The sequence below is a fragment of the Lactuca saligna genome, chromosome 3 (assembly GCF_052625555.1).
Source record: "Lactuca saligna cultivar CGN05327 chromosome 3, ASM5262555v1, whole genome shotgun sequence".
Lineage (NCBI taxonomy): Eukaryota > Viridiplantae > Streptophyta > Magnoliopsida > Asterales > Asteraceae > Lactuca > Lactuca saligna.
In genome coordinates this window covers 89,354,515-89,364,210 of record NC_136419.1, presented here as the reverse complement: position 1 = coordinate 89,364,210, position 9,696 = coordinate 89,354,515, and positions in this window count along the sequence as shown.

Here is a 9,696-nt window from a genome sequence, read left to right as displayed (position 1 = left end):
GTGATATTGTACATGACGTCCTCCGCCCCCGAATGTTTACGCCGTTCCGATTTGGGGGGTGTGACAGACACCAACGTCTTCGGTAAGTAGGGAGTCAACCCAAGATATCCTTTACTTGGTAGATGCCCGACCGCCACCAACCGCCACTTCTTTTGCTGGCTCATCTTCAGAGCTTTGATGGGTAGGGTCATCGTGAGAAATTCCTTCAACGACTGCATCCACTAAAGTTGGATCAACCCAAGGACCAGACCCTTCATTCCCACCAATAGGGGTGCATCAACTGCCCGATCTCGAATAACGTTAATGGTCGGTGAAAGAATCTCTACCAGGGGTACTTCGCGGTACTAGAGATCGCCGTTATATTTTCCCTTCAAAACTGTTTAAAAAGGAAAGATCCTATCATGACCTACAAAGACAAGAAGTAAAACGTTTACCTTAAAAATATATCCTTGGGGAGGGGGGAGGAGAAGAGTACTTACTGTCCTTGTCCACAAATTACCGAGGTATCATCCCTTGAGCCCGCCAAGCGGAAGTCATCCCTACCGCGGACAGGATGCGGTCTTCCCAGTCTTCCCCACTAAAGAAGATACCCATCAGCACCTACGCCACAATTTGGCTAGCACCCCGTAGTTTGAGCGACCAGTTAAAGTAAACGGTCATCCGAAGATAGCCGTAACCAACTAGGTTGCGATTCACCCAAAACCAATTATCTTGCCAATTGTTCCTGGGTGCTTTCTGATTAATGATGAACACATCGCCTTTGAGAAAAGGTATGGACATCAGATTAGGTGGAAGAGTTAAAATAAGTTTTGAACTCCCAGAACTGGGGTAGCACTCTTAGGGCTTGATAAGCCAGTTCAAAGCCCAAAATATTGTCGACGATATTGGGAGTTAGATCATTCATGGAGAAGCCGTATTGACTAATGATCTCATCAAAGAAGTTAGTTTTTGGTAGCCTCACGCATGCCTCAAAGATAGGAATGGGGAATCCTACCTTACCCTCTAGTGGAAGATAGACGATTGCCCATTTCTTAAGATACTACATCCCGTGTTCAGGAAAGAAGCCAAATCAGGATGGCAAGGTCTCGAACTAGCTTGGGGTCAGCTCGATTCCAGTTAGTTGTGTTGCCATTTTCCTCTAAGTGTAAGAGCAGAAAGGAAGGGATAGTATGGAAAGAAAAGATGGAAGCAGTTGAAGAATGGAAGTGTAAAGAGTAAAATCGTCCTTGATAGCGAAAGTTTAAAATGCAAAGAAGGATAATTGAAGAGTTGCCAAGATGAAACTAGTTGCACAAACGGTTTCATCACATCAGCGGACGTCAGGGTCATCTTCTCCGAACACGTGACATGATCTAAGCTAGAACAACTCCGCTACGCCAGGCCAACGCTGATGTCTACTAGCCTAGGGGAGTTGTTAATGTATCCCACTAAGAACACATTAAAGAAAATAGAACTTCTATCTTTAGGAAGAACTAGCTAACAGTTGCAAATCTGTCCTAGCACCAGACCGGGGCTCTTTCCCTCACGCTAAGACCCTCATAATGGGCGCCCTCATAACTAGGTTCAGTTCCTTACAAAAATCTCTAGTCAGTGCAAAGATAATTTAAGAACAATAATAATGTTAAGAAAGAATTTTCGCTTGAAAGAATGTTGAAAGTAATGTGAAGAAAATAATTTCTATTCTTGGATTAATACTTCGATTTGAACTAATGATATATTCACTCCTTAAATAGTGTAGAAGGGACATAGTACAAACCATTAAAATATTCTAAGGATTGGATAAAGCTCAGTGTTTGACAATTTGACACTTAAAAGATACACATGTTTTAGTCCTATCAATAGTTACATCAAAGTAAAGACAAAATGCATTAAATGCATGTACAAACTTTTGACTTCTGAATATATTGATATGGCTTTGGAACTTCATCATATCATGGACACAAGCTGACTTCAGGAGTTGATTGCTTGGGATTTCTAGAGGTTCAATTTTCATGTATCAACCATCTCCCCCTAAGTGAACTTAGCAATCTTGTCAGCTTAGTTGGCTTCTTTTGATATGAAAAAGGTAAGCACTGTAGAGCCAACTTCGAACTTCCACATACCACTTGATATAGTTGATAAACTTATTCTTCACATGCTCCAGAGCATCATTTTTGGCAGCATTGGCAATGAACTTCTGCAGAATGGTTGTAGGAACGAGATTATTATCCATGACTCGAAAGAACTCTTTCTTGATGGTTATCTTTCTCAGATAGATGTATCCAAGTTCTGGTTCTTTAATAGGACCTTTTGCTATAATTTGGGCTTTAGGAAGTTCACATGAAATTTTCACCAACACTTTTGCAGTTCCAAACAAGTATGCGAACTCAATGTTGGATCTATAGAATTCAACTACATAATCCTTCACAAGGTTGATTGCAATATTGTATGATGTGATGTTTATTTGATCATTTTGATGAATTCAAAAGTGAGCAGCAATAGTGAGAATATTGTTTGGGTTGATGGATGGGAAATCTTCATTCGTGATAGTGATGGTGGCTTCTTTTTTCTGATTGATGTAATATCTGTACAACATGTAGTTCATGTCGAACTTGCTTTGATCCTTTCATCAAAACCCAAAAATATTTTTTATTCTCTTCCGAGACCATGCATTTTTTTGAGGATGTCCATTGACGGAGTAGAATGTCTTCAATTCTGAAGGTCCTTTCAGGGTTGTGAGGTTCTGAGGCAATGTTCTTCCCTTTGTCTTGATGTGATTTGTTCAAGTAAGAGATGACATTTTGAGTGGTTTCAGGGATGATGAACTCTGGAGGTGGAGGAATCAAAGGCTCTTTCGGAATATCATCAAGTTTTCGAACAGGAGAACCTTTGGAGAAGGAATAGGGGGCAACATAGACTGAGTGGCTCAGAATGCATCGAAGGTGAGCTTAGTCTTGAATATAGCCATTTCAGGAATTCTTTGAAGAATGTCTGCTAAGGATGATGGCCAAGTGACAGCGGACCATATCCTTCTTTCTTCCTTCGATAGAACTTTGGCTGGAAATTTACGAGGAGCTTGAAGTCCTACAACAACATTTGTGATTAAGTCTTCATCATGTTATTCTTCATCATATTTAGTTAGAGGGTCAATGGATATAACTGGTATGTCATCAACATCAGATTTATCTCAGAGACTGAACTCCGAGGTAGGTTACTATTGAATTGTTCGACCCTGTCGGATAGGTCCTTCTCAGCCTCTTGCTTCGGAAGGCCATGCATCCGAGGCAAGTCGGGCATAGGCTTGGAATTCAGATAATCACTCAAATAATATCTAGAAGATCATATTAATTGTTTTAGAGAGAGCATCATACGATCTTGCAGTACGGGTTTGGGCTTTTAGATGATCAAACAAGGAGGCAAAGATGGAAAGCATTTCGTCGAACATGTTGTTCGGAGTGTCAACTATGTACCAACAAGATCGGAGTAGCTTGATTAGGACTTGTTGCATGATGAGATTGAGTTCATACTTCTTCCTGATTTCTTTCTCTAACCTCTGGATCTGCTTCTCATGATGGACATGTGTTTATTGAATCAGCTCGTTTATCGCTTTTATCATGTCGTCATGGATTTTCAACATAATGGTGGTGGTTGAGATATGGTGACCAGGCTTTCATTGTATTTTTGTTTAACTTCTTCCAATGTGTGCTTGAATCGTAAGGAGATGAGTTAACCAAGTTGATTCACTCGTTTGACTTCAGATGGACCAGTTTGTTGAATCTTCGAAAGGTATTGGAGGATAACATCGAGCTTGGAGTCGAGGTTGGAAACCTTTTCATCAAGCTTCGAGTCTAACTACGCCACTGATTTGTCGAGTGAGTCATCCTTGGAGATAGATATAGCTACGTTGTCTCAGAGATCAAAAAGGCAAATAGATCAACAATATTTTCATCTAATGATCCAGTGTCCAAGGTAGAGCCCTCATAAACTACAACACAGAGGCAATGCTACTAGTAGAGTTGACGATAGTATCGCCATGAATGGCCCATTTCGAGGTAGCAAACAGCAACAAAGATATGAGAGCAAACTTAGATCTCATAGATGAAAAGCATGAACGATCAAACATTCATCAAGCAGCCTACAAACATGTTGTTGAAAGGTACTATAATCAAAGGGTTAAATAGAAAGCTTTCAGAGCGAGGGATTACATTTTAATACGAAACGAGGAAAGTCGAGCCCAACCACAGGGAAAGATGAACCCCACTTGGGAAGGGCCATACAAGGTTATTGAAGTCAGCCGCAATGGCGTGTACATGCTAGAGACCATGGAAGGCGGACAAATTCTAAGAACCTGGAATTCTAGAAACCTAAGGAAATTCAATTTCTGACACGTCTCCCGGTTCGATCACTCCAAGGAAATCCGAAGTTGAATACTCAGCTAACTTAGGTAGGCAATTCTATTTTTTATTTTTTACAAAAATGTACCGCAAGGCCAAGCAGCCATCTTCCTTAAAATACTCAGTGTATTTGAAGGGTTTTCCAACCATAATACTCAGTGTATTAAACTTAAGTACTTAATGTATTTACAAGGCTCGGAATGATCATACAGATTAAATACTTAGTGTATTCGGAAGTCTCAGAACAAGACATAACATTTATATATTTAGTGTATTTACAAGGCTCATAATAGCCATACAAATTAAATACTTAGTGTATTCGGAAGGCTCAGAACAAGCCATAACATTTAAATACTTAGTGTATTTACAAGGCGTAGAATAGCCACACAAATCCAATACTTATTGTATTCGGAAGGCTCAGAACAAGCCATAACATTTAAGTGCTTAGTTTATTTACAATGCTTAAAATAACCAATAAACTCAGAAAACTCAGCGTGTTTATAAGGCTCATAACTGCAATCAAATCAAAATACTTAGTGTATTCGCAAAATCAAACAAGCCCAGTAAAAGGAAATGAGGACCAAAAAGCAAAAACATGAACCCCAAAGAAAACAGCAAATACAACAAGCATTGTTGACATCACAAAAAATAAAAAGTTATTACAAACAAGGCATGAAATGCTGCCACTATCAAGAACTGTCAAGACACGTAACATGGAGTTACAAAGGCTTCAAGTTTTTTTTTTCACACCCCTAAGGGGCAACACACGGTTTAAAGTACCTTAACAATTAACTGGGCAACACCACCAACATCTTTCCCCGACACAATACCATCATCATCACCCTTATCACCACCACTATTGCTTCCGCCGCCACCACCGTCCCCATCAATCAGCATGCCATCAGGGATCTCTTTAATTTCCTCCAAGGCACAAAGTTGCCGCATACCCTCCATATCCAAACCCCCCGGGCCTAAAAGAGATGCATGATCCATAGTGGCGAATGCAAGAAGGGCATCATTAAGGCTCGTAGTATGGCTCGACCGGGAGTCGCCGACATTAGGGTTATAAGAACTGGAATCCACCTTAACTTTCAAGCTGTTATGACCAGAATCTTCTCCGGCGACAAACACCACATCCATGATCCGAATCACAACTCTAGTAAACTCTGGGTGTTCAATCAACTTGTGCATTATGCGTACGCCCCTTACCCACAAAATCCAATCTCGATCACGCTGGGCAGCTTCCACCTTAGCCTGAGCATCCCCAATCAGCTTGGCACGATCTCATACATCACGTTCTAAGTTCTCGTTCTGAATCATGAGTCCTTCATTGGCTTAGGTCAGGGAATCCGCGTTCGCTTCCAGGACGGATCGAACTTTTTCCGCAACAGCCTTCTCTAAAGCAAGTAGAGTACATTTCTGCTCAAAACCACGAACATCATTTTCAAGCTCAGTAATCTGATGCTTTAGGCAGCTTTCTTGGACACCACAACCCGAGTGGGAAGCTTCCATCAAGTTGAGAAGTTGAATTCGGTGGGCACTAGCAACAAGATAAAACATCGCATGGGCAGCAACATAAGACATATTATAGGATAGACCGGGGCTACCCATAGTCTCCATGTCAACAACAACAACAAGTAGGTGGAAACACATGAAGTGCAAATTCCACAACGTTGGTGCGAACAGACAATCGAGATTAAATTTGCAAATTCCAAGCAGGAACAAACACATTGTAAATAGAATTACCCCGGGAACCCCTTCGCGAGGAGGGGTCTAATGCAGATCAACACCCTGGAGCCCCCAGTAGGAGAAAGATCAGAAGAAGATTAGGGAACAGGGTGAATAGGAACAATAGGCTTCTTGATCGCCGCTCGATCCCCCTCGGATTGTAGCGCATCGTCATTAGGGATCACAACAACTGCTTCCCACGTAGAATATATAGAATTTAATAGACGGGTAAAGTTGTGTCTAGATTGAACCCATTTCCCTATGTTAATAGCTTCGGTGGAGGTCTCTCCCATAGCTAAGATGGCTTATCTTTTAAAAACGGCTCGCCCAACATACGAAATGATACCATCCTTGCTGTCCTCAACTACCTCCGTATGACCAAAATAGGCAGCGAAAGGAAGAACAACTGTCAAGATAGGTTGGGCGGTCAAAGGTGGCTCTCCAATGGATGCCGAAGATCCTTCCATCACCAATGGTACTGGAGTAGCGGTCAGGGCAAGTGTAATCACATAATTTTTCAAACCAAAATTTTCATTTTTAATATTCATAAAACACATGTCTCAAGAATAATTCTCAAAAATAAATACAAGTTTTCAAACAATTGTTTTAAATACAGGATCCACAAACATAACTCCAAATCTCGAGTGTGTGTACAATCACGTCGGTGCCTTCCCGCGATCCTCCAGGGTACCTAAAACACATAACACATAACACGGTAAGCACGAATGTTTAGTGAGTTCCCCAAAATACCACATACAACAAATTCGCCACTCGAGGCTATACTCTGTAAGACCCTTCGGTCCATGTGTCTCAGCGGGACCCGCCAGTCATGTAGCTCGTTGGACCCTCTGGTCCGGTCTAGCTCGTTGGTCCCTCTGGTCCGGTATGATTGAGAACCCCCAGCCTCATAGTTCGTTGGACCGTTCTGTCCGGTCTAAGCAATAAGTAATATAGCATACAATACATATCACACAATCATGCATAACTCAAAGAAGCACATATGACCCTCTGGTCACACATAGTTACCACTCTAGGTAAAGTATAGTGAAAAGACTCACCTTGGGTAAACTCGAATGATCCCGAACTCAGAACACTGATCTAGCCTCCGCCTAATCATATACATAAATTATCTCTAATTAATAATGGCTCTCAAAGGCTAGACTAATCCCTTCCTATACTCTCTCTCAGAAGGGTAAAAGACCATCATACCCCTCCAATGGTCTAAAAGTCCACTTGTTGAATAAACCCTAAAAGTCAACGGAATTCAACCCTAAGGAGTACGCGGCGCGTAACAGATTCCTACGTTGGGCGTACTCGACCACTATGCTGATATCGGGCCGATTGAACCCTACGACCCGCATACCAGGATTTACACTTAGCGTACGTCCCAGTTTTACTATCATCTCACTTTTGGTCTTAATCAGTTAAAACCTTGGCTCAAATACAGATCTGGACCCCCTACAGCTTCCTAATCCATAAAGCTGAAGACTTTATGCCTTTGCATGGCTGTAAAGGTCATCATCATCATAACTCACCACTTCCTTCACTAAAGAGCTCATAACTCCTGCATGGCTCACTCCTAACGTCCAAGATGGGATTTTTGTGGATCTATAACACTTTATACACTAAATACGGATAGATCAAGGTCTATGGAGCTCCTTTGCTCATAAAGTCTCCACCTTTGGGACAAAAACCCTAGAAATGGCCCATAATGCACAAACCAAAAAGATTAGGAAAGCTTTGAGCTTTTTACCTTTAACTGATGCTACAACCTCTGGAAAGCTTAGATCCAAGGTTTACACTCCAACTCTAGCTTCTTCAATGTCACCTTCTTTTCTTCAAAAGCACAAAAGAATACCATCAAGCTCAACCACAAGCACACCATCTCTAGAACGAGGGTTTTGCATTATTAGGGCTTTACTCTATGGAAAATGGTAGCTAAAAGTGAGTCCAATATGTTCCTTATATAGTGCTCACCCCCATAATTAGGGTTTCAATCTGAACCTAGTACGCCCAGCATACATTATGGTATGCCTAGTGTACTGGTAAGTCTTCGAGTCAAGAATACGCTCATGAGTACGTGCAACGTACTCTCCCTTACGCCCAACATACTCAAAAGCTAAACATTCTTTTCAAGCACTAATTTTTGACAACTTGGGAAAGAAAAGGATCAAAGGAATATACCTGAATTCCGGGATGTTACAACAAGTCGATCACTCCGACGAGGTAGGGGAAGTATCTCAACCAGGTCAGTCTCTCGGTGGTCCAACTTCCCCCAGTATCGCTTCTGCAACACCTCGTCCATCGACAGTGGGGATTCAAGTAATCAAGTAGAAAATTCCACCGCCCCTATCTCTCAAACAAAAAGGGGGGGGGGGAGGAAAAAGGGGAAATAGTAGAACTTATCACCATCAAGAACAGATAGAAGATGGGTATATTTCCTCGACGCCTCCAGGAAGGACTCATACCCACACCAACAAGCAGCACTTCGAAGTATTCTTTAGAAGAAACTTGAACGCTTTTTAGGAGATTGACGACAGCCTGGTTGTGGGGAAAATTTAGGAGCAATATTGGCAAAGTTGTTCACCCGGTACTGCCCATTGCCAACCAGATTGCAATTAACCCATTTAGGGGTTTTACTGTCAGGAACTAAAGTATACCCCCTGGCTAGGCAAAAAAGGTATACTTGTCGCCAGTGGCACAAAACCTAATGAAGTACTTAAAGACAAAGAAATTAGGAAGCAACCCGTTGGCTCACAGATAATCTCGAATGCTACCACCTTGTTAATAACATTCAGAGTAAGCATCTGGATGATGCACCCGTTTTTCTGCAAAATCTTTTCCTAAAAGTCGGAAAAGGGAAGACGCAGACCGGCGTCAAGGGTTTTCAAGTAGATACCACTTTAACCGGCAGAGAAGATAAGATCATCGACTCCGGCGATGGAAACTCAACTTCGTCCGCCGAGTACAAACCATAAGCATCTTCGAGAAGCTTGAAGTCGGCCTCAAACGGAATAGTACCGGACTAAGCAGCCATAAGATCAGAGAAGAAAAGTAAAACCCTAGAAGAAGCAGGAAAGGAAAAGAGAAAGAAGTATTGTAAGCATGAAATGCCCTTGACCTTATAACAGAATAAGTAAAACAGGATATTCAAAAACTCTGATGTAATGATGTAACTGACTACCATAATGGGAAGTCACGTGGCCGTACAAATTGAAGCAACAGTTGAATCAGAGCTTGACGCGTGTACCAAATAGCTATGTCGAGAACATCGTAGCTAGTCTAGCAATGCTACGACTACTGGATTGGGAGACTTGATGATGTGCCCTAGCCCCGATTCACGAATTCCAGTTTAAATTCCAATCCCAACCATAAGTCCAAGCACAATTCCAAACCTAATCCTAACCCCAACCTAATCTTAATCCCAATTCAGGTCCAAAACCTAACCCTATATCATACCCACAAAGGATTTTAATCCCAAAGATGATCAACCTCAAACGGAACCCAAGAACAAAGGAAATGCACCTTGTAAAAATGGACTGTTGATGAAGAGAAGGTGTTGGCACATGCATGGGTTAACCTTTTGTAAGACCCA